The sequence below is a fragment of the Trachypithecus francoisi genome, unplaced genomic scaffold, assembly GCF_009764315.1.
Source record: "Trachypithecus francoisi isolate TF-2019V2 unplaced genomic scaffold, Tfra_2.0 Lachesis_group19, whole genome shotgun sequence".
Lineage (NCBI taxonomy): Eukaryota > Metazoa > Chordata > Mammalia > Primates > Cercopithecidae > Trachypithecus > Trachypithecus francoisi.
Window position 1 is genome coordinate 47,323,809 of NW_022681464.1, and position 24,316 is coordinate 47,348,124.

Here is a 24,316-nt window from a genome sequence, read left to right on the forward strand (position 1 = left end):
TCCCAGCACTTTGGGAGGCCAAGGTGGGTGGATCATGAGGTCAGGAGATCGAGACCATCCTGGCTAACGCAGTGAAACCCCGTCTCTACTAAAAATACAAAAAAATTAGCCGGGCGTGGTGGTGGACACCTGTAGTCCCAGCTACTTGGGAGGCTGAGGCGGGAGAATGGCGTGAACCCGGGAGGCGGAGCTTGCGGTGAGCTGAGATTGCGCCACTGAACTCCAGCCTGGGCGACAAAGCGAGACTGATCGAAGTCATACAAAGCATCTTTCTAAACCACAGTGGAATGAAACTAGAAACCAATAGTCGTAGGACAAGGAGAAAATTCCCAAATATGTGGAAATTAAACAACACACTCTGAACAACCAATGGGTCAAAGAAGAAACACAAAGGAAATTACAAAATATCTTGAGAAAAAATGACAATAAAAACACACATAACAAGTTATGGAAGTAGGAAAAGTAGTACTGAAGAAAAAGTTTATAGCACAGAACACGTACATTAAGAAATAACAAAGATCTCAAATCAACAACCTAACTTTACACTTCAAGAAATTAGAAAAACAAAAACAAACTAAAAACAAACTTAGCAGGGGGTAGAATACCATAAGCAGAAAGTGAAGAACAGCCAGCACGTGCAGAGATCACACGGTGAGAGAGGAAGCAAAGGGGACAGAGGGGATGGTGCCAGGCTCTAGTTAACAACCAGCTCCCACAGGAACTCACAGAGCAAGAACTCATCGCAAAAACGACACCAAGCCGTTCATGAAGGATCTGCCCCCCATGACCCAAACACGTTTCACTAGACCCCGCCTCTCAACACTGACACATTGAGGATTAAGTTTCAACATGATATTTGATGGGAACAAACCAACCATATCCAAAGCATAGCAGTGCAGCTGCTATGGAAAACAGTATGGAGATTCCTCAAACAATTAAAAATGGAATTAACATACAATCCTTGAACCTTGAGGATAGTATACTAAGTGAAATAAGCCAGTCACAAAAAGAAACATGCTAAATGTTAATTTCATTTATTTTTTTTATTTTTGTGGATTGCTTTTACATTTTTTATTTAATATTGATTTCTAATTATTATATAAAATGTTTACATGGTTCTAAAATCAAATCTAAAACAAAGGAATCAAAATCAACAACAAAGGAAGGTACATTCCGATGAGTCTAACTTCCATCTGTTGTTTCCAATACCCAGTTCCCTCCCTCATGCTATAAATAACAATTTATATATATATATATATATATATATATATATATAATGGTTATTACTATTTTAGAAAGAGAATATTCCACAATAATTAAGACCATAGGCTTTATAGTTATGAATTCCTTCATTTAGCAAGTATTTAGTTCACACCTATTATGTGTTAGACCCTGGAGATATAGTGATGGTCTGTGTCATCATAGAACTTTTTTAAAAACTGTGGCCAAAAACATATAAATTTTACCATTTTAACCGTTTCTAGGCACACAGTTTAGTAGTGTTCACTGTAAGTACCTGGTGTGCATCAGAGTTCTAGAAATTTTCATCTGGTAAAACTGAAACTCTAGACCCATTGAAGAAAAACTCCTTTCTCCCTATTCCCAGATGATTAAGATCCCACCAATAAAATCTTCCACCATGTGTCATGCGGTATATCTGTTTGTAACCTTCCCTAGACCAACTGGTACAGCTGACTGATGAAATTGAGTTTCAGGTTGTAACCAGTGCATCCTCTTCATTATCAACATTAATATCAAATACATTTACCAGGCCATCAGGTGAACCTGAGACTACCATGTTGGGATTGCTGGGATGGAAACGTACTTGAGTGACATCATCGCTATGTGTCTCTGAATACGCACCAATCGCGTCTTTAGTTGTACGTAAATCCTGAGAATTCATCCTTGCATCCCAAAACACCAACCATACGTCATCATCAACTTTTCTGTACCAGCACAAATAATGTGATCATTACAGTTAATATTAAAATGGATAAAAGTATTGGAAGGGTAATCCTTGAAGAGCTGGACAGGTTTGTCACTGGCTATTCGAGCTTCCCAACATTTTACAGTGCCATCCTGAATATACACGGTCACAGGAATTCACAAATTTCACTCCATTAAGAAGTCCAGGATATCCACTAAATTCTCAGAGTACATTTAATCTTTCTCTGTCATATATTCTGATCAATCCATTAGAATATAAAACCGCAACCAAGTTTTATTTTCCTGCTTGCACAGTCTTTGATATGTCTATGCCAAGAAGTTAAGTGGGCTTTTTGGTTCCTGAGGAACGTTTAACAATGTGCAGATTAGCAAACTGTTCCTCAGTCTTTTACATATCAACAGTAGCATCCAAGGGTAGTAAAACTCCAGAAATCCCACTTTTAGGTATTTACTCAAGAGAAATAACAACTTATGTCCATACAAACACTTGTACGCGTGTTCATCACAACTTTATTTATAACAGCCAAATACCTCAGCAGTTGGCCTCCAGTGAGTACTGGAGAAAATGCAGGCTCCCAGATTTCTTTCTTGATTTCTTGTTCAGATTGTTTACTCTTGGCATATGTAACTCCTACTGATTTTTGTATGTTGATTTTCTATCCTGCAACTTTCCTGGATTTGTTTATCAGTTCTAACAGTCTTTTGGTGGAGTCTTTAGATTTTTCTAAGTGTAAGATCACGTCATCTGTGAAAAATGCTAATTTGACTTAATTCTTTCAAATTTGGATGTCATTTATTTCTTTCCCTTGCCTAATTTCTCTGGTTGGGACTTACAGTATTATGTTGAATAAAAATGGTAAAAGTAGCCAGGTGCAGAGGCTCACACCTGTAATCTCCACACTCTGGGAGGCCAAGGTGGACAGATTGCTTGAGGCCAGGAATTCAAGACCAGCCTGGGCAACACGGAGAAACCCCGTCTCTACTAAAAATATAAAAATTAGTCAGACACAGTGGCGCATGCCCGTAATCCCAGCTACTTGTGAGGCTGCGGCATGAGAATCACTTGAACCCAGGAGGGGGAGGTTGCAGTGAGCTGAGATCACACCACTGCACTCCAGCCTGGGTGACAGAGCGAGACTCTGTTTCAAAAAAAGAAAGGGTTGAAAGTAGGTGTTTTTTGAGTTGTTCCATATGTTAGAGGAAGGGTCTTCAATTTTTCCCTATTCACTACCATATAAGCTGTGGAACTGTTATATATAGCCTATATTATTTTGAGGTATGTTCCCTTTATACTGAGTTTGATGATGGGTTTTATCATAAAGGGATGCTGAGTTTTATTGAATGCTTTTTCTGGATGTGTTGAGATGATCATATAGTTTTTGTTCTTGGTTCTATTAATGTGATGTATCACATTTATTGATTTGCATATGTTAAACCATCCTTGCATCTCTAGGATAGATCCCATTTGACCATGTTGAAAAATCACTTTAATGTGTTGTTAAATTCAGTTTGCTAGTATTTTGTTGCATATTTTTGCCTCTATGTTCAATCAGTGATACTGACTTACCATTTTCTTTTTTTGTTGTGTCCTTGTCTGGTTTTGGTATCAGGGAAATGCTGGCTTCAGAGAACAAGTTAGGAAGTATTCCCTCTACTTCAATTTTTTTTAGGTGTTTGAGTAGAATTGGTTCTAGTTCTTTGTAAAACATTTGGTAGAATTCAACAGTGAAGCCATTATATCTGGGCTTTTTTTTTTTTTTTTTGAGACAGAGTCTCACTCTGTTGCCCAGGCTGTAGTGCAGTGGCCGGATCTCAGGTCACTGCAAGCTCTGCCTCCCAGGTTCACACCATTCTCCTGCCTCAGCTTCCCGAGTAGCTGGGACTACAGGCGCCGCCACCATGCCTGGCTAGTTTTTTGTATTTTTTAGTAGAGACGGGGTTTCACCGTGTTAGCCAGGATGGTCTTGATCTCCTGACCTCGTGATCTGCTCACCTCAGCCTTCCAAAGTGCTGGGATTACAGGGGTGAGCCACTGCACCTGGCCACTTTCTTTCTTTTTTTCACAGAAAACTTTTTATTATGGCTTTAATCTTCTTACTCATTTTTGGTTTGTTGAAGTTTTCTATTTCTTCATGGTTCAATCTTGATGGGGTGAATGTGTCCAGGAATGTATCCATTTCTTCTATGCTTTCTGATTTGTTGGCATATAGTTATTCACAGTAGTCTGCAATGATTCTTTGTATTTCTGTGGCCTAGTTGTTATGTCTCCTTTTTTGTTTCTAATTTTATCTATTTGGGTCTTCTTTCATTTTTCTCTTAGTCTAGCTGAAGACTTTTATCTTTTCTTTCCAAAAAAAAAAACACAACTTTTCATTTTGTTGATTTCTGTATTTTTTTAAGTCTCAATTTTGTTTATTTTTGCTCTGATTTTTATTATTTCTTTCTTTCTACTAATTTTGGGTTTGGTTTGTTCTTGCTTTTGTAATTCCTTGAGGTGTATTTTAGGTTGTTTATTCGAAGTCTTTCTACATTTTTGATATAGCCATTTATTGCTATAAACTTCCCTGTTAGTACTGCTTCTGCCACGTCCCATAGATTGTGGTATGTTGTATTTTCATTTTCATTTGTTTCAAGAAATTTTTAAATTTCCTTTTAAATTCCTTCCTTAATCCATTGATCGTTCAGGAGCACATTGTTTAATTTCCATGTACTTGTGAAGTTTCTGAGGTTCCTCATTGATTTCTACTGTTATTCCATCATGGTCAGAAACACATACTTGATATGATTTCTGCATTTTTGAATTTGTTGAGACTTGTTTTGTGGCCTAAGATATGGTTTATTTTGGAGATTATTCCCATGTGCTGATGAAAAGAATGCAATAATTAGGTGAAATGTTCTGTAAATGTCAGTTAGGCCTAGTAAGTCTTGGGTATAGTTTAAATTTTTTTTTTTTTTGACTTTCTCTCTGAATGATCTGTCCATTAATGAGTATGGTGTTAAAGTCCCCTACTATTACATTTCAGTCTATCTCTCCGTTTAGATCTGTTAATGTTTGCTTTTCTATGCTTCAGTGCTCTGGTATTGGGTACATACATATTTATAATTGTTATATTCTGTTGCTGAATTTACTCTATCATTAAACGGTGACCTTCTTTGTATCTTTTTAGTCTTTGATTTGTAGTCTGAGATAAATATAGCTACATCTGCTCTTTTTTAGTTTCCAGTCCCATGGAATATCTTTTCCTACCCCCTCACCATCAATCTATGTGTATCTTTATAGTTGAAGGTGGTTTCTTGTAGGCAGCATATATTTGGGTCTTGTTTCTTTATTGATTCAGCCATTTTATGCCTTTTATCTAAGAGGACTGAGTCCTTTTATATTCAGTGTTATTAATCATAAGTGAGGACTTACTACTGTCATTCTGTTGCTTGTTTTCTGATTGTTTTTTACATCCTTTCTCCTTTTCTTCCTTTCTTACTACCTTCTTTTGTTGTTAACTTACTTTGTCTTGTAGCATGTTTTAATTTGTTTCTTCTTATTTTTAGGAAATCTATATAGGTTTTGGATTATGGCTACCATGAAGTTTATAAAAAGCATCTTATAAGTTATTTTAAAGAGATGACAACTTAGATTACAAAGAAAAAAATAACTCTGCACTTTAACTCCATCCCCCCATATTTTAACTTTTAGTTGTCTCAATTTACATATTTTTACATTATCTATTTCTTAACAGGCTGCTATAACTATTATTGTTTTTGATATATTTGTCTTTTGGACTTCGTGCTAGAACTATGAGAGGACTGCACAACACAATTGCAATATTAGGGTATACTGGGTTTGTCTGAGCTGAATACTTAATTTTTTCTGTAGGTTTTATACTTTCAAATGTTTTTCATTTTTTATTTTTTTCTTTTGGCATTTTAGTGTTTTTTTTTTTTTTTTCCAGATTAAAGAACTATCTTTAGCATTTCTTGTAAGATGGGTGTGGTGGTGGTGAACTCTCAGTTTTGTTTGAAAAAGACTATCTCTTCATATTTGAAGGATAACTTTGCTGAGTACAGTATTATTGAATGGCAGGGTTTTTTTTCTTTCATCACTTTGAAAATGTGGTCTCCTCTCTCTTGGCTTGTATGGTTGCCATTGAGAAGTCTGTTGCTGGACAAATTGTAGCTTCTTTATGTGTGATTTACTTCTGTTCTCTTGCTGGTTTTAGGACCTTTCTTTGTTCTTGATCTTTCAGAGTTTGTCTTATTTGAATCAAATCTGGTGATCTCTTACCTTCTTGTACCTGGTTATTTATATCTTTCTCAAGTTTTGGAAAGTTTTCTATTTTTCTTTTTGAATATGCTTTCTACTCCCCTTACTCTTGTTCAACTCCCTCTTGAACACCAATAATTCTTAAGTTTGTTTTTTGAAGTAATTTTCTATATTTTATAGGTAATCTTTGTTCCTTTTCACTTTTTTTTTGTCTTTTCTCCTCATACTATGTATTTTCAAATAGGCTGTCTTCGGCCTCATTGATTCTTTCTTGTGCTTCATCCATTCTGCTGTTGAGAGCCTCTAGTAACTTTTCAGTTCAGTACATGTATTTCTCACTTCTAAGAGTTGTGTGTGATCTTTTTAATTATTTCAATCTCTTTGTTAAATTTCTCAATTGCTTTTCTGTGTTATCATGAAGATCATTGAGTTTCCTTAAAACTGCAGTTTTGGGCTGAGCATGATGGCTCACACCTATAATCCCAGTGCTTTGAGAAGCTGAGATAGGAGACCTACTTGAGGCCAGGAGTTTGAGACCAGGCTGGAAAAAAAATAGTGAGACTACATTTTTACATAAAGATAATTTAAAAAGAAATTAGCCAGGTATGGTGGCATACGCCTGTAGTCCTAGCTACTTGAGAGGATTGCTTGAGTCCAAGAGTTTGAGGTTGCAGTGAACTAAGATCATGACACGGCATCCCAGCCTGGGCTCTGTCTCTAAAAACAAACAACCCCTGCAGTTTTGGATTCTTGGTCAGAGAGCTCACATATTGCCATCTTATTAGGGTCAGTCACTGGTTCCTTGCTTTTTCTGTTTGAGGAGGTCATGGTTCCCTGTTCACAGTTGTTTCTTGTGGATGTAGTCTACATCTTTGCATTGAGGGATTATTTAAGTAAGTCTTCTTTGTCTGGCTTGTATTGGGTTTGTGTCTGTAGAGCTTCTTTACCACTAGGTTGCCTGGTTCCTTTACAGTTGTGGGTGGTGCCTAAATCCCGGTCCACCCAGCTGTAATGAATGACATGAATGCTGCCCTTCTTGAATGGGGGAGGCCCCAAAGAGGATGTTCCACCAGTATGGGAAGGCTGGCAAGGGGTTTGTGCCCAGGAGACCTGTGAAATGAATCTTTTACATGTGGTGCTGCTGAACAGCCTCTCTGATTTGGTGTCTTCTTTAGCCAAGTTACAGAGCAGAGTTTCCAGGACTGGGGATGGTTGTCCTGCCTGCCTATTTCGTCTCTGCCTGTCCTCAAGGATATTTCTCCCTTCAGGCACTCATAATGCTTTCCATGGGCTAAGGTAGGGTCAGATGTGCCAGAGAATCCAAGACAGTGGGGAGCTGGTTGTCCACCTCGATCTCACTTTTTCCAGTGTAGAAACTATGAGTTGAGAGGAAATTTTTCCATGTGCTTGGTGATAGGCAGAATGTGGGGAGGGGCATCACAAATGTGAAAGTCCAGTTCTCTTTCTGTCTGCTCAGAGTTTCTTCATCTGTGGCTGTGGGAACTGTCTCATCTTCATTTTTGAGTTCTGAGATATTGCTTGGGAGAATCTCAGTGCCGTATAGATATATGTTTCAGTTTTCTGGGGCAGGAGGTTGAGGGGAGTGAAGCCAGCTTGCTTCTACACTGCCATTTTGAAACAGGAAGTTCTTGCCTTCAAGTCCGAAGACAGTTTTGCTGGTTGTAGTATTCCTGGTTGGTAGTTTTTTTTGTCTTTTAGCACTCTAAATAGATCATTCTACTACCTTCTGGCCTGTAATTTCTGCTTAGAAATTACTGATAGTCTCAAGGAAGCTCCCTTGTGTATGACAAGTCGCTTTTTCTTGATACCTTCAAAATTTTCTTTGTTTTTGACTTCTATATATTATAACCAAGCTGTGGACCTGTTTATGTTCATCCAAATTGGAGTCCTGTGAACTTCTTGGATTTGAATATCTGTTTCCTTCCTCAGATTTGGAAAGGTTTCAGCCATTGTTTTTCCAAATAAGCTCTCTGCCCCTTTCTCTCTCTTATCTCTGTCTGGGACTTTCATATGACATGTATTGGTTGGCTTGATGATGGTGTATAATTCCCTTAGGCTTTCTTTACTTTTCATCATTCTTTTTCCTTTCATTTCTCTACTTTAATAATTTCATAAAACCTGTCTTCAAGTTTGCTTATTCTTTTGTTGTTTGTTTGCTTGATCAAGTCTGCTGTTGAATCTCTGTAGTAAACTTTCCTTTTTCTTTCTTTTTTTTTTTTTGTGTGTGTGTGTCTGGCTCTATCCCTCAAGATGGACTGCAATGGCGTGATCTCAGCTCACTGCAACCTCCACCTCCTGGGCTCAAACAATCCTCCCACCTCAGCTTCCCAAGTACCTGGGACTACAGGCACATGTCACCATGCCTGGCTAATTTTTATATGTTTTTGGTAGAGATGGGGCTTCACCATGTTGTCCAGGCTGGTCTTGAACTCCTGGCCTCAAGTTATCTGCCCGCTTTGGACTCCCAAAATGCTGGGATTATATGTTTGAACCACTGCAACTGGCCCCTGTAGTGAATTTTTCAATGCACTTATTGAATTCATCAGCTCTAGAATTTATGCTTCGTTCTCTCTCTCTCTTTTTTTTTTTTTTTTGCAGTTTTTATCTCTTTGTTGATAACCTCATTTTGTTCATGCATTGTTTTCCTGATTTAATTTAGTTGTTAATCTGTGTTCTCTTGTAGTATATTGAGTTTCTTTAAGAGAAATATTTGAAATTATTTTTGAGGTAATTCGTAGACCTCTATTCATTTAGAGTCAGTTTCTGGAGATTTATTTTTTTCCTTTGGTTCACCCATGTTTTCTTGCTTCTCCATGGGTCTTATTATTTCATGCTGTGATTTGTGCATTTGGAAAACAAGCCACCTATTGCAGTCTTTTAGGTCTGGCTTCATAAAGGGAAAACTTTCACCAGTCATCTGGGTGGGAGATTCCAGAGGCCTCTCCAACCTTTGGGATGTGTCCTCTCTGGGCGTGTGCATGTCATTTCCCAGGTAGAGCGGTTTTCTGGTTTCTTTTTCAGGAGCTTGTAATCTCTTGCTCCCTCTGGTGTCTGCCTGGAGTCTTGCAGGTTATTTGGGGCTGCCAGAAGCCACTGAGCTCTTTTGTTCCTGTGGCTCCTCGGATGTCCAAAGTGTATCAGCTCCAGCCGTGGGTCCAGTTCAAGTGAGACAAAAACCACTGCTTCAGGCGGCCCCTCCCTGAAAAGTCGGAATCTTGGACACATGTTCCAGTCTTTTCTTTCCCTTGAGGGAGAAGCTGTGAACTGGGTGCTTTCTGCTGATTGTGCTGCTTTGAGGAATGGCTTTTGGGGTTGAAATAAAATGGCTTTTCGTACCTTTTTCAAAGTGGCTGTTCTGGCTTTGAGTTTGCCTAGGGTGCTGCAACTTCTTAAATGGTTTCTGGAGTTCTCATACAGACTTTCTGGACCGTAGATTGTGAAGTCAGCGTCTTGGGAGGAATGATACTTGAGGCGTCTTACTCCACGGTGTTGGTGATGCCATTTCCCTGTGGTGACCTTTTAGAAAACAAATACGAGCGTCACAGGGAAGCAGCGAATAAAATTCACATGGTGAGGAGCTAGAGGACCACTACTTCGGAGGAGTCATGTCCTTTGCAGGCCTCAGCCTCATCCCCTTCCTTCACTGTGGACAGAGAAATCGGCCAATTGCCAAACATACACTGAGTGTCTGTCTTGCATAAAGTACTGACCGATGTGCTAAGGGTCCCAGTCTGTGCATTCTGGCGGTGGCACTCTTGTTGGGGATGCAAAGGGTCCCCAGTAGTTGCAGTCACTAGGTGAGAGGTGTCCCGATGTGGGGATGAAGGAGGGGCCTGTGGCCTGATGCAGGCTGGTGAGGCACCATGGGAGGGCGGGGCTGGAACCAGCTGCCGGGGGACTCCAAAAGTGCAGTAGTGGAAGGAATATTCCATGGTGAGATGCGGGAATAGGAAGTGATGTGTGTGTGTGGCGAGGGTGGTAAAATATACACCTCATACATTTACCATTCTAACCATTTTTAAGTGTCCGGTTCAGTGGTGTGAAGTGAGGTGTGTTTTTGAGTAGGAAGTGATTTATTTTGGCAAGGGTAATCCAGGGTTGGCTCTCTCAATGGCTAAAGGATTAAAATCCTTTCAGAGAAAAAAATAAAAGGGCTGCTTACCAGGTAATAAATCCTTAAACAAGTGTGCATTGCTTATAGTATTGGCTAAGGAGGTGATCATTTGACTTGAATAATCTTGCAAAGTGAGATGAGCAAGTATTATTATCCCCACTTCCCAGGTAAGGAAGCTGAGGGTCTGATTAAGTGACCGGCTCCAATTGCACAGGACATGGGGGCGTATCCAGGACCAGAGCCCAGGTCTCTACATCTTTCCTCTAGGCCTCTTTTCTCTCTCCCTCGGTGGCTGGCTTGCCCCCTAAACCGACTCTTTCTCAGTCTATGTACAAAATTACCTCCGGAGAATGCAGGGCTCCAGAGTTGGTTAGTGGCAGGTAACAGCAGTGATTGGACTCCAAGCTACTGGAGCCACACATTCTGCCCTCAGGGTATCACCGCTCCTTTCTAGCCATCAATGAGGACAGAGCTTAGCAGGTCAAGACGAGGGGTTTGAATTTCGTGTTTCTGCGCATTCCATTTGTTGGGGAGCAGTGTCCCTTCAGTCTTGTGATTCGTAGTGAGACCCTTGGCGTGGTGCTGGTTGCCGGAGGAGTCAGCGTGGCACCATTGGCGCATGGTGCCTGGGGAATCACGGAGTGAGCTGCCTGCTGGCTCAAATACACTGAGCCATAAAAAGTCTCGAGACTTGGGTGTCCAGGGATGCGTGGCTGTTCTGTAAGTGCTGAGATGACCTCGAAGCCTTGTGGGCATGGGCTCCTTGGGACCCCTTTGTGGAACCATGCAGCGGGACGTGAAGTCAGCCTGGCCTTGGAGCCCGACTCTGAGCTCTGGGCAGCCTCCCCACAGCAGTGTACTCATATCTGTGTGTCCAGTCATAGTGGGAACCCCGGCTTTGAAGGATGTGCAGAGTCCACATGGCCCAGCTCTCTCCCTAAGGAAAGAATCCTCTCCCTGCTTCCCACGGGGGTCTTGGCCTTTGGCCATATAGTCCCAGAAGTGAGAGACCCACTTTTGGAAGGCAAGAATTTTGATGTTGGGTAATAGCTATTATCTATCATCACCATCCTCTTCTCCACCTCCACCTCTTCCTCCTATCCCCCCTGACAGCCAGCACCATCCTGTGCCTTGCAGCACTGAAGACTCTGCCTAGATCACACATCCCAGGAGGTGGAGGCCGTGGGGAGGGCTGAGGGTGGGGCCTGGGTCCCCCACCTGTCGGGCTTTGTGCCCTGGCATCACTGCTATTTAAGCAGCTTTCTCTCACACACAGACCCTGGGTACCTGCCTGGAGCTGAGGTCATCAGTTCCAGCTTGGTCCTCACAGCCACCAGGAATTGCAGGTGTTAAGAGAAGGCAGGTAGGAGTGGCCCAGAGAGAGTTAGGATTTCGTCCCAGCTTTGCCACTAACTGATTGTGGGATCTCAGGCACGTCACACTACTTCTTAACAACTTCTCTTTTTCTGTTGCAAAATGAGAGACTTATACCAGATTTGATTTGTTTGTTTTTTAGCACGGTTGTGTACATTTCCATAGGTTGTGCTCTTTGCTGGATGCCAAAATGAGAAGATAGTCCAGGCAGGGGCCTGAGCCACACACCATGGTTATAAGTGGGACGGGGTGAAAGCACAGCCACGGAGGCCATGGGGTCAGGAAGCCCCTTCCACAGCAGCAGCCTGGTGAGGGAGTTGGGAGCGTCTGTGCCAAGGAAGGGGCACACCGGGTGGGAGGTGGGCACTACAAGCCCTGAGGCCTGGAAGTGTGTGAAACCCCATGCTTGTGAGAATGGAAGCGTCAGAGTCCAGGAAGAGAGAGGAAAGGCTGGGAGGCCACGTCAAGCTGGCTCTGCTGCCCAGACTGGAGTGCAGCAGTGCGATCACAGCTCACTGCAGCCTTGAACTCCTGGGCCCAAGCGATCCTCCTGCCTCAGCCTCCCGAGTATGAGAAAGGGTTTTTCTGAGGCAAATGGCTGATCCGATTCGCCCCATGGGGAAGCTGGCACTCTGGGAGTCCCGGCACAAATGGCAAACAGAGGGTCTGCCGGAGAGGAGCCCAGTTCAAAGGAACAGAAAATTGGGTCGCCCACATGTGTCTGGTGGGGAACACCAAAGGGAAAGGTGCCGTCTCAGGGTGTAGCCCGTATGTAACGGCAGAGAACGCCAGGAAGGGTTCCTCCAGCCGTACCTCTTTGAAGACATTTGCTGAGCCCTCCACACGCCTCTCCTCCCAGGTCTAAACATTCCCAGTGTCCCCGCTGTTTCCCACGGCATGTGGGCCCTCAACCTGCTCTGGGTAGAGGGAGGGCCTTAGGGGCGTGGACAGCAGTCCGAAGTTCTGCCTTTGGTCTGACGCCTGATCACACACAATTTTTTCTCAAATATAACACCATAAAAATCCAAACAATTTGGTCACACAATTAGTCCAATTATATCCTAATGAAAAAGGAGGACAGATTCTTATTGAATCTTTGCAAATAATGCCAATTAAAGCAAAGAACCTCAATAAAAATACTTATGAATCCTAAGAGATGAGTGAGATATTAAAGAATGTTTTGTTTCAGCTTACAAAAGCGTAGTTTATTAAGCTACAGATTAAGGACACATCCAGAAGAAGGAGAAAGGCTACATCGTATACTGATCACAAAGAAAACATAAAAAATCACAGTGGCGGCCGGGCGCGGTGGCTCAAGCCTGTAATCCCAGCACTTTGGGAGGCCGAGATGGGCGGATCATGAGGTCAGGAGATCGAGACCATCCTGGCTAACACGGTGAAACCCCGTCTCTACTAAAAAAAAAAAAATATAAAAAATTAGCCGGGCGAGGTGGCGGGCGCCTGTAGTCCCAGCTACTCGGGAGGCTGAGGCAGGAGAATAGCGTGAACCTGGGAGGCGGAGCTTGCAGTGAGCTGAGATCCGGCCACAGCACTCCAGCCTGGGCGACAGAGCAAGACTCCATCTCAAAAAAAAAAAAAAAAAAAAAAAAAATCACAGTGGCAAAATTCAGATTTCCCTCATGCATCCACTCAATCCCACTTCCAAAGGCTCTCAGACCTGGTCTATTACCACTTCTTGAATATCAGACTAAATACTCCAAGACCACTTCTGCCGTTTTAACAGAGACAAGACCCAATTCTAGTCTGGCATTAATGTAATATTTGGCAGCAAAGGATTCATATGCTTTTATTTTTTCTTATGAACAAACCCATTAAGTATGAACAAATTTTGCCCAAATTGTAATACATTTCATTGTTTTTTTTTTTTTTCAGACTCATTATTTGCAGATATTTGGAATCAAGGAAAATAAGGTTTACTCTCCTTAAACCTGCCATAATTTTCTATTTTCATTCAAGTTGTATCTTTCACTACTGTCTTTCCCATTCTGGAGCAAACAAACACTTTAGACAAAACGAATGTCTTTATCCTTGATGAACAAAAGCACATCCCATTGAATGCACAATCATATTTCTTTGCCACTATTGCTCCTAGTGTAGTCTCAGTCACTAATGTTAATTATAAATGTTAACCCAACCAATAACTTCCATTTGCAGGTAGAATTGGGAGGTGGAGATAGAGAACCATCTGTTGTCACACAAGCCATTTTAGCAGACAGTGTCACCCCGAATTTATAAAACAATTACTGCTAGACCTAAGAAATGAGATAGACAGCAGCACAATAGTAGTGGGGGACTTCAACATCCACTGACAGCACTAGACAGATCATCAAGACAGAAAGTCAATGAAGAAACAATGAATTTAAGCTCTAAAAACAAATGGACTTGACAGATATTTACAGAACATTCTACCCAACAACTGCAGAATATACATTCTATTCAAGACCACATGGAAAATTCTCCAAGACAGATCCTATGATAAGCCACAAAACAAGTCTCAATAAATTTAAGAAAATTGAAATCTTATCAAGTACTCCTTCAGACCACAGTAGAATAAAATTGGAAGTCAACTCCAAAATGAATCCTCAAAACCATACAAATACATGGAAATTAAATAACCTGCTCCTGAATGATCACTGGGTCAACAATGAAATCAAGATGGAAATTTAAAAAGTATTTGAACTGAACGATAATAGTGACACCCCCTATCAAAACCTCTGGGACTCATGCTTGTGATCCCAGCACTTTGGGAGGCTGAGGCAGGTGGATCATGAGGTCAGGAGTTCAAGACCAGCCTGGCCAAGATGGTGAAACCCTGTCTCCACTAAACACACACACAAAAAATTAGCTGGGTGTGGTGGCAGGCTCTTCTAATCCCAGTTACTCGGGAGGCTGAGGCAGAGAATTGCTTGAACCTGGGAGGTGAAGGTTGCAGTGAGTCGAGATCTCACCACTGCACTCCAGCCTAGGTGACAGAGCAGACTCTGTCTCAAGCAAACAAACAAACAAAACACCAAACAAACAAACAAACAAACAAAAACCTCTGGGATATGGCAAAGGCAGAACTAAGAGGAAAGTTCATAGCCTTAAAAAATGCCAACATCAGAAAGTCTGAAAGAGCACAGACAATCTAAGGTCACACCTCAAGGAACTAGAGAAACAAAAACAAACCAAACCCGAACTCAGCACAAGAAAAGAAATAACACAGATCAGAGCAGAACTAAATGAAATTGAGACACAAAAACAACACAAAAGATAAATGAAACAAAAAGGTGAAAAGTTCTTTAAAAAGGTAAATAAAATTGATAGACTAAATTAGCGAGATTAACCAAGAAAAGAAGAGAGAAGATCCAAATAAGCTCAATTAGAAACAAAATGGGAGATATTACAACTGATACCACAGAAATACAAGAGATTATTCAAGGCTACTATGAACACCTTTATGTGCATAAACTAGAAAACCTAGAGGAGATAGATGAATTTCTGGAAATATACATCCCTCCTAGATTAAACCAGGAAGAAATAGGAACTCTGAACAGACCAAGAACAAGCAGCGAGATTGAAATGGTAATGAAAAAATTGTCAACAATAAAAAAAAGCCCAGGACCAGACGGATTCACAACTGAATTCTATCAGACATTCAAAGAAAAATTGGTACCAATCCTATTGACACTATTCTAAAATACAAAGGAAGAGGGAATCCTCCCTAAATAATTCTATGAAGGCAGTGTTACCCTAATACCAACACCAGGAAAGGACATAACAAAAAAAGAAAACTACAGGCCAATATCCCTGATGAATATAGATGCAAAAATCCTTAACAAAATACTAACTAACTGAATCCAACAGCATGTAAAAAAGATACTCCACCATGATCAAGTGCGTTTCACACCAGGGATGCAGGGATGGTTTAACACATGCAAGTAAATAAATGTGATACACCACATAAACAGAATAAAAACAAAAATCACATGACCATCACAATAGATGCAGAAAAAGCATTTGACAAAACCCAGCATTCATTTATGATTAAATCCCTCAGCAAAATAGGCATAGAAGGGACATATCTTAATGTAGCAAAAGCCATCAGTGACAAACCCACAGTCAACATAATACTAAATGGGGAAAAGTTGAAAGTATCTCCCCTGAGAACTGGAACAAGACAAGGATGCCCACTCTCACTACTTCTATTCAACATAGTACTGGAAGTCCTAACCAGAGCAGACAAGAGAAAGAAAGGGCATCCGGATTGGTAAAGAAGAAGTCAAACTGTCACTGTTTGCGGATGATACGGTTGTATACCTAGAAAACCCTAAAGACTCTCCCCAAAAGCTCCTAGAGCTGATGGAATTCAGCAAAGTTTCAGAATACAAAATTAATGCACCCAAGTCAGTAGCTCTGCTATACACATCAGCAACCAAGCTGAACTCAATCCCTTTTACAATAGCTGCAAAAATAAATAAATAAAATGAAAGACTTAGGAATATACCTAACTAAGGAGGTGAAAGACCTCTAGAAGGAAAACTACAAAACACTGCTGAAAGAAATCATAGATGACACAAACAAATGGAAACACATCCCATGCTCACGGATGGGTAGAACCAATATTGTGAAAATGATCATACTGCCAACAGCAATCTACAAATTCCATGCAATTTCCATCAAAATGCCACTATAATTCTTCACAGAACTAGAAAAAGCAATCCTAAAATTCATATGGAACCAAAAAAGAGCTTGCATAGCAAAAGCAAGACTAAGCAAAAAGAACAAATCTGGAGGTATCACATTATCTACTTCAAACTATACTACAAGGCCATAGTCACCAAAACAGCATGGTACTGGTATAAAAATAGGCAAATAGACCAATGGAACAGAATAGAGAACCCAGAAATAAACCCAAATACCTGCAGCCAACTGATCTTTGACAAAGCAAACAAAAAAATGAAGTGGGGAAAGAACACCCTATTTAACAAATGGTGCTGGGATAATTGGCAAGCCACATGTGGTAGAAAGAAACTGGATCCTCACCTTTTGCATTATACAAAAATCAACTCAAGATGTATCAAGACTTAAATCTAAGACCCGAAACCATAAAAATTATAGACAATAACATTGGAAAGACCCTTCTAGACATTAGCTTAGGCAAAGACTTCATGACCAAGAACCCAAAAGCATATGCAACAAAAACAAAGACAAATAGATGGGACTTAATTAAACTAAAAAACTTCTGCACAGCAAAAGAAACAATCAGCAGAGTAAACAGACAACCCACAGAGTGGGAGAAAATCTTCACAATCTATACATCTGGCAAAGGACTAATATCCAGAATCTACAAGGAACTCAAACAAATTAGCAAGAAAAATACCAACAATCCCATCAAAAAGTAGGCTAAGGCCATGAATAGACAGTTCTCAAAAGAAGATACACAAATGGCCAACAAACATGAAAAAATGCTCAGCATCACTAATTATCAGGGAAATGCAAATCAAAACCACAATAACACTTTGGGAGGCCAAGGGAGGAGGATCATTTGAGGTCAGGAGTTTGAAACCAGCCTGGCCAACATGGTGAAACCCTGCCTTCACTAAAAATACAAAAATTAGCTGGGCGTGATGGTGGGCACCTGTAATGCCTGCTACTCAGGAGGCTGAGGCATGAAAAATGCTTAAACCTGGGAAGTGGAGGCTGCAGTGAGCTGAGATCGTGCCACGGTACTCCAGCCAGGGTGTCGGAGTGAGACTCTGTCTCAAACAAACAAACAAAAAGAACAAAACCACAATGCAAAACCACCTTACTCCTGCAAGAATGGCCACAATAAAAAAAAAAAATCAAAAGAATAATAGATGTTGGTGGGGATGTGGTGAAAAGGGAACACTTTTACATGGCTGGTGGGAATGTAGACTAGTACATCCACTATGGAAAACTGTGGAGATTCCTTAAAGAACTAAAAGTAGAACTACCATTTGATCCAGCAATACCACTACTGGGTATCTACCCAGAGGAACAGAAGTCATTATACGAAAAAGATACTTGCACACGCATGTTTATAGCAGCACAATTTGCAATTGCAAAAATATGGAACCAGCCCAAATGCCCATCAATCAACATAAAGAAATTGTGTTATATATACACCTTGGAATACTACTCAGCCATAAAAATGAATGAAATATTGGCATTTGCAGCAACCTGGACGGAATTGGAGACCATTATTCTAAGTGAAGTAACTCAGGAATGGAAAAACCCAACACTGCATGTTCTTATAGGTGGGAGCTAAGCTATGAGGAAATAAAGGCATTAGAAGGATACAGTGGACACTGGGGACTCAGGGGAAAGGGTGGGAGGGGGTGAGGGATAAAGACTGTAGATTGTGTGCTGTGTGCACTGCTTGGGTGATGGGTGCACCCAGTCTCAGAAACCATCACTAAAGAACTTACTCATGTAACCAAATACCACCTGTTTCCCGAAAACCTATGGAAATAAAACATAAAAATAAAAATACATTTATAAAACAAATATTACTAATAATGATGCATGGATATTTTATTTAGGAAGCTTATAGGGATTTATTTATTTATTTATTTTGAGACAGGGTTTCTCTCGTTGCTTAGGCTGGAATGCGGTGCTGTGATCTCTGCTCACTGCAACCTCCGCCTCCTGGGTTTAAGCAGTTCTCCTGCCTCAGCCTCCCGAGTAGCTGGGATTGCAGGTATACACCACCACGCTCAACTAATTTTCTTTTTTTTTTTTTTTTTTTGAGACGGAGTCTCGCTCTCTTGCCCAGGCTGGAGTACAGTGGCCGGATCTCAGCTCACTGCAAGCTCCGCCTCCCGGGTTTATGCCATTCTCCTGCCTCAGCCTCCCGAGTAGCTGGGACTACAGGCGCCCGCCATCTCGCCCGGCTAATTTTTTGTATTTTTTTAGTAGAGACGGGGTTTCACCGTGTTAGCCAGGATGGTCTCGATCTCCTGACCTCGTGATCCGCCCGTCTCGGCCTCCCAAAGTGCTGGGATTACAGGCTTGAGCCACCGTGCCCGGCCCTAATTTTCATATTTTTTTGAAGAGATGGGGTTTCACCATGTTGGCCAGGCTGGTCTCGAACTCCTGACCTCAAGTAATCTGGCAGCTTCAACCTCCCAAAGTGCTGGGATTATAGGCATGAGCCACCGTGCCTGGCCGCTAATAGGGATTTAAAAACAGGAAATAGACATGCTTAAATGTCTTGGTAAATATATCTAGATCATAAGGATGTGTGTGAAATTGTGTATAGCTTTGAAAATAAAACAAAAAAAGACAGGGAAAAGAACTGGAGAATTTAAACCTAAAAACATAAACAAATTTACATCTTATCAAAAATAAAATGTATGCCTGCATTATATGCAACATAGAAAAAAATGAAGAAAAAGGCGTATTCACTGTCTTTAAACCAAATTTATCAAACTGATTTGTTTAATCACTTTGATTACATGAACTTAGTTTCTTATAGAAAAAAATGCTATAAGGGATAGTAATTTTGAGGAGAAATATTTTTTCTTGAAAGGCTAACACATTTAAAATATTAGAAGGCCAGGTATGGTGGCTCATACCTTAACCCCAGCACTTTAGGAGACTGAGGTGGGAGCATCGCTTGAGGCCAGGAGCTCAAGACCAGACTGGGCAGTATAGTGAGATCCCACCTCTAAAAAAATAATAAAAATAAAAATAAAATATTAGAAGTTCAGTTTCTATATTTTCTGGGGATTTTGAGGCTATTAAATTCATATAAGCACTTATCAGCCATTCAGGACAAAGTACCTTTGCTGTAAGAAACTTTGTAATCTAATTTATCAATACATTGTTGATATAAGAAAAGATTTCAGACACCAGGAGAGGTAAAGGCTTTTCTCGTTGGAGGCTCACAGACCCACTGAGTGCATGTGGCTTGTGTCATGTGTCCTCAGCCACAGGCCACAGCCAACCCAGAAGCACCACTCATGGGTCCAGATCCTAAAACCTGTTCTCTTTTCCAGGGGGCGCAACACATCCTTTTGATGGAGTTGAGCTCACAGGAGGACAGGAGGAAAAGAACAAGCCGGATTTTCTGTCCTCTCTCCGTGGAGAATGGACCCCTCCTGCCCCAGTAGAGACAGATCCCCCCAGGGCAGACCGGAAAACCTGGCTTCAGTCATTGCTGAGAGGACTTGCACATTGGATAGGGCCAAACTAGAACCAGAACCAGAACCGAAGCAGGCCCCACACCAGCAAGGAACACAGCAGCACACGGCCAGGAATAAGGCAGCGCGGGGAGTCAGTGAGGGAAAGGGCTTGTGCCATGTGGGGTCCGCCATGGGCTGAGACTGAGTGTGTCTGCAGCAGGTTCAGCAACCTCGAGGCTCGTTGGCAGGTGGAGTTCTGTGGCTTTGCTGGGTGAGTCGCAGAGGCATCTTGGCGGGACCCCCAAAACCTTCAAACAAATTTGCAAAAAGATGAAACATAACTTTCTACAAATATAGAGTGAACACGTGTCCTAGATTTAGTGAGCTCGTTAGCGCAGAGCCAGAAGGAGGCTGCAGCTCGTGCCCATGTTCCTCGTCTGAAATATCTTTCTGGTGGGCTGAGCTGCATCTGAGAGTTTACACAAGAAGTCACACTGACCATTCCTACAAGGTGGCAGAACATTCCAGAACTCCTTGACCACGTTCTCCACATGGGCCTGTGACAAGGAAACAGCTAAAGAACGGACACAACTAGCTCCATTTTTGTTGAAGGGGCCTCTACCCACTCCTGCACGTAGGCTAGGATAATTTTAGAGCACTGAGATAAAACACAAAAACAGCAATCATGCGGTTTTTGAAACTAACTCTGGGATTAAAAGGGAAGTATGTAAACAGCTAACTATGTTTTGTTAAGGATTTATAGAGACAGGGAGGTTTAGCTACCGTCACATGAGAGACCATTACGCACGGACAAAGAAGTTTTACAAACTTCCTCCAGACGCTTGTTGGAGCTCAGACAATTGCGATTGTCAGTCCCCTTCTTTCCCTCTCACATAGAAGACAAGCAAGGCAAAGCCCGCATGATTCCGAGATGGATCTCTGGGACGTTCGTTTCCACCATCTTCTCAATTTTCTGACTCTCCGAGATAAAGTCTCCTTCCTGGCCCCAACTCCATGTCTCTCGATGCATTGGCTGCTGTGTGGCCGGCAGAGCGAGTTTGGACTCAGTCACGGCCTCCCCATGCACCTGACCTCAGTTAGAAATGAAAGGGTTCCACCGTCCCTCATGGCTGCCCCTGCAGGAACAGCACGTGGAGGAACCAGCTGGCTTTGGATCCTGCTCTCTGAAGCCCGTGTGCATTCTGAGGGTGCATTTGGAAGAGGATGCCAAGCCTGCGTTGTCCGTGGTATCGCCCATTTCCAGGGATATGAGGCCGTCATCCAACAGGAGCACACCGTGAGCCTCTGGCAGTGCAAAAGAGCCACAGTGAAGCCTGCCCTGCTTTTTCACAGAGAAATGTTAAGAACCCAATAAAGATCCTCCAAGTCTAAGTATTTGTAAGAGGGGAAGTGCTCTCAAACCCCGAGGCTGAGGTCAGTGGAGCTGCGAGAGAGGGGGCAGGTAGACCCAAGCAACCGGAAAAAGGGAAAACGTCACTGCACTAACATAAAAAGCCAGCATGTGGATACATAGAGAAAAATAAATTTATTTATACATGAAGTAATTTTATCCTCAGAGGCTTTAGCTGAGGATAAAATTCTGCTGCTGCAGGGAGAAGGGGACTTGCTTCAGATGAACAGTGTCACTCCCTAAGGGCTACCTGGCCTCAGCCTCAGCCCTGGAGAGGTGACCCCTCAGCCAGCCACACTCCCGCAGGCAACAGTCACAAACTTGGGACAAAAAAATAAAAAACAACTGTGGGGAGTGCTGGAGAGAGCCCTGAGGAGGCTGACCCTGGACGGAGCCCACACCTGGAGGCAGGGATGGCAGGGGCCAGCCGCCTGCTTTCTGTTGCTTTTCCCTAGAGGACGGCCTCAGTCCAAGCCAAGCAGAGGCAGCAAGAATCTGTACTAAAAGCCTGCAACTTATTGCCTCGAAGACCCAAAGAACAGAATTTGGGCAGCTCAAAAATCCAGGAAAGGAGAAAGCCAGAGAAGGGGAGTCCTACCTTCCGTGGTCACCTAAATCTCCCGACATGAATAATCAGCACAACCCTTACACTAGTCACCATTTTAATCTTAGGCTTGACTTATGTAGGAGGCCCCAGCTGGGCTGAAAGCAAAGTTGAGCGAAATCGTTCAGTTAGCCTCCCGACTGCCACACCTCACGAGTTTTAAAAATCACGTTGTGAGCCTGAGTCAGTCCTTCAAGGCAGATCCTGAGTGGCTGACTGGTCCTAAATTCAAAATAGAGCCACAGGGCCATTTGCTGGAAAACCCACATGCTTGTGGAACTTCGGGACTTTCTGCTCCTGTTCTCACGCCACCCGAATCAACAGCTGCCAGGAAATCCCATGTCACCTCCTGGACCTTAACCCACAGACGGTGCCTACGTTGACCAATCATGACTAAACAAGCACAGGCCAATCAAAACTAAGCAAGCGTGCATCCCTCATTTGCATAAGCAGACCGGAGTGGGAACCGGGGTGGAAACCGTCTGTACAAGACGATGCTTCTCCTGGTTTTCTTGGCGCACACCGATGTTTTGTACCAAAGGCTGTGTTTCTCCAGCTGGCAAACTGCTTGCTAGAATGAAGTCTTTTTTTTTTTTTTTTAAAGAAAATCCTTTTTTGTAAACTTTTTGACAATATCTACATGGCCTAGCAGCGTATCATGATGTGGTGATGTTATTTATTCTGAAATTATGCTGAGAGAAACTGGTTATTGGCAGAAATTGAGTAAATATACACATAGTGAAACGGTGACTATAGTCAAACAAATGAACATATCCATCATCGTACATAGTTACCCATTTTTTGTGTGGCAAGAACACCTAAAATCTACTTTTTCAGCAAAAATCCCCAATACCATGAGGTCTTATTCCTCCAGCCCTCATGCTGCTCTCTGGACTGGCCTCCTCCTTACCTGCTTTGTCTCCCATTTCTTCCCCAGCCCTGGGAACCACTGTGTTATTCTCTGTCTCTGTGCATTCAACTGTGAGGAAACAGAGGCCACGAGAGGCTGAGTGACCTGCTGGGGTTGCTGGGTGAAGACGCCAGGATTTGGACTCAGGCCCTGACAGGGTTCCCGGGCCCTGGGAGATGGGATTTTGTCCTAAGTACGGATGTTGAAAGACAGTTTCTACATCTGTATTAGGTGTGTAAACTATATCTTATCAAAATACAAGGGCTCCGAGAAAACTAGTCAGGGGTTTGGGCGTTAGCAGGCGTGTTTGGTGCATCTCTGCTGAGGTGGGCGCGTGTCTCTGCTCGGTGAAGGCACAGTCCTCACTCCGGCGAAAGCGGAGCCTGTGTAAGTGACGCCTGAACACTGCGAGTGGATTTAAAGGTGTAATTGTGGAACTGAAAGGGTTACTGTAGCTCAGCAATATTTGAGGCCGGACGTGGGAAGCAAATGACCAGCGTGAGAAACCATGTCAGGATTCCACAAGGAGCGTGAGGAAGGGGCCAGCCGGCCGCTAGTCTGTGTGAGGTGGGCACAGGCATGCTTCACAGATGCTCACCTATGGCCAGTGCCTGGGACATGCGTTCCTCTATGCTGTGAGGTCAGCAGCACAGTCTGCACGCGAGGGAATGGATCATTTAGCAAAATGTGTAGATTTTTTTTTGACTAGGCCATATTTATAGTGGCTTTAAAAAATCATGTACACATCTTTTTTTTTCGTTTGTTTTTGAGATAGAGTCTCGCTCTGTCGCCCAGGCTGGAGTGCAGTGGCCGGATCTCAGCTCACTGCAAGCTCCGCCTCCCGGGTTCCCGCCATTCTCCTGCCTCAGCCTCCCGAGTAGCTGGGACTACAGGCGCCGCCACCTCGCCCGACTAGTTTTTTGTATTTTTTAGTAGAGACGGGGTTTCACCGTGTTCGCCAGGATGGTCTCGATCTCCTGACCTCGTGATCCGCCCGTCTGGGCCTCCCAAAGTGCTGGGATTACAGGCTTGAGCCACCGCGCCCGGCCCACATCTTATACCTTTAATTAATATTAAGGCTTCACATACGTATTTAATACATGTGTTTGTTATTTAGTGTGTGGTTATATTTTCTCAACAGCAGACATCCATATGTTCCTATTTCTAGCAGATCTGCAGGGCTCGCATCTTCATGCTGCGTCGGTTGTCTGTCACGCACGCGGCTTTCACCTTTTGTGTTCACGGACAAACTCGATCTATACCATTGTTGAAGAGCAGGTCATTTTGTTTGTGTGGTTGCGTGTTCTCCTGGAGTTCTAAATTTTTTGTAAAGAATCTGATGTTTAAAATTTTATTATTATTGTTGTATTTTGACAGCGTCTCGCTCTGTTGCCGAGGCTGGAGTGCAGTGGCACAATCACTGTTTACTTCAGCCTCGACCTCCCAGGCTCAACCAATCCTCCCACCTCAGCCTCTAGAATAGGTGGGACCACAGGCATGCCACTCCATGCCTGGCTAATTCTTTTA

The 24,316-nt window shown here is 42.5% G+C and overlaps 1 protein-coding gene and 1 pseudogene across 1 annotated transcript in view; one reads left to right on the forward strand and one right to left on the reverse strand.

Annotated features, from left to right (window-relative positions):
- Window positions 1-21,541, forward strand: part of CEP192 (centrosomal protein 192) — a 179,220-nt gene extending 157,679 nt beyond the window's left edge. The window contains exon 49 of the mRNA XM_033178418.1: window positions 19,739-21,541. The gene's annotated coding sequence lies outside the window, so the exon portion shown is untranslated. The remainder of the gene's footprint in view (window positions 1-19,738) is intronic.
- On the reverse strand, window positions 1,433-2,341 carry LOC117063822 (annotated as a pseudogene).
- Window positions 21,542-24,316: the final 2,775 nt, after the last annotated feature.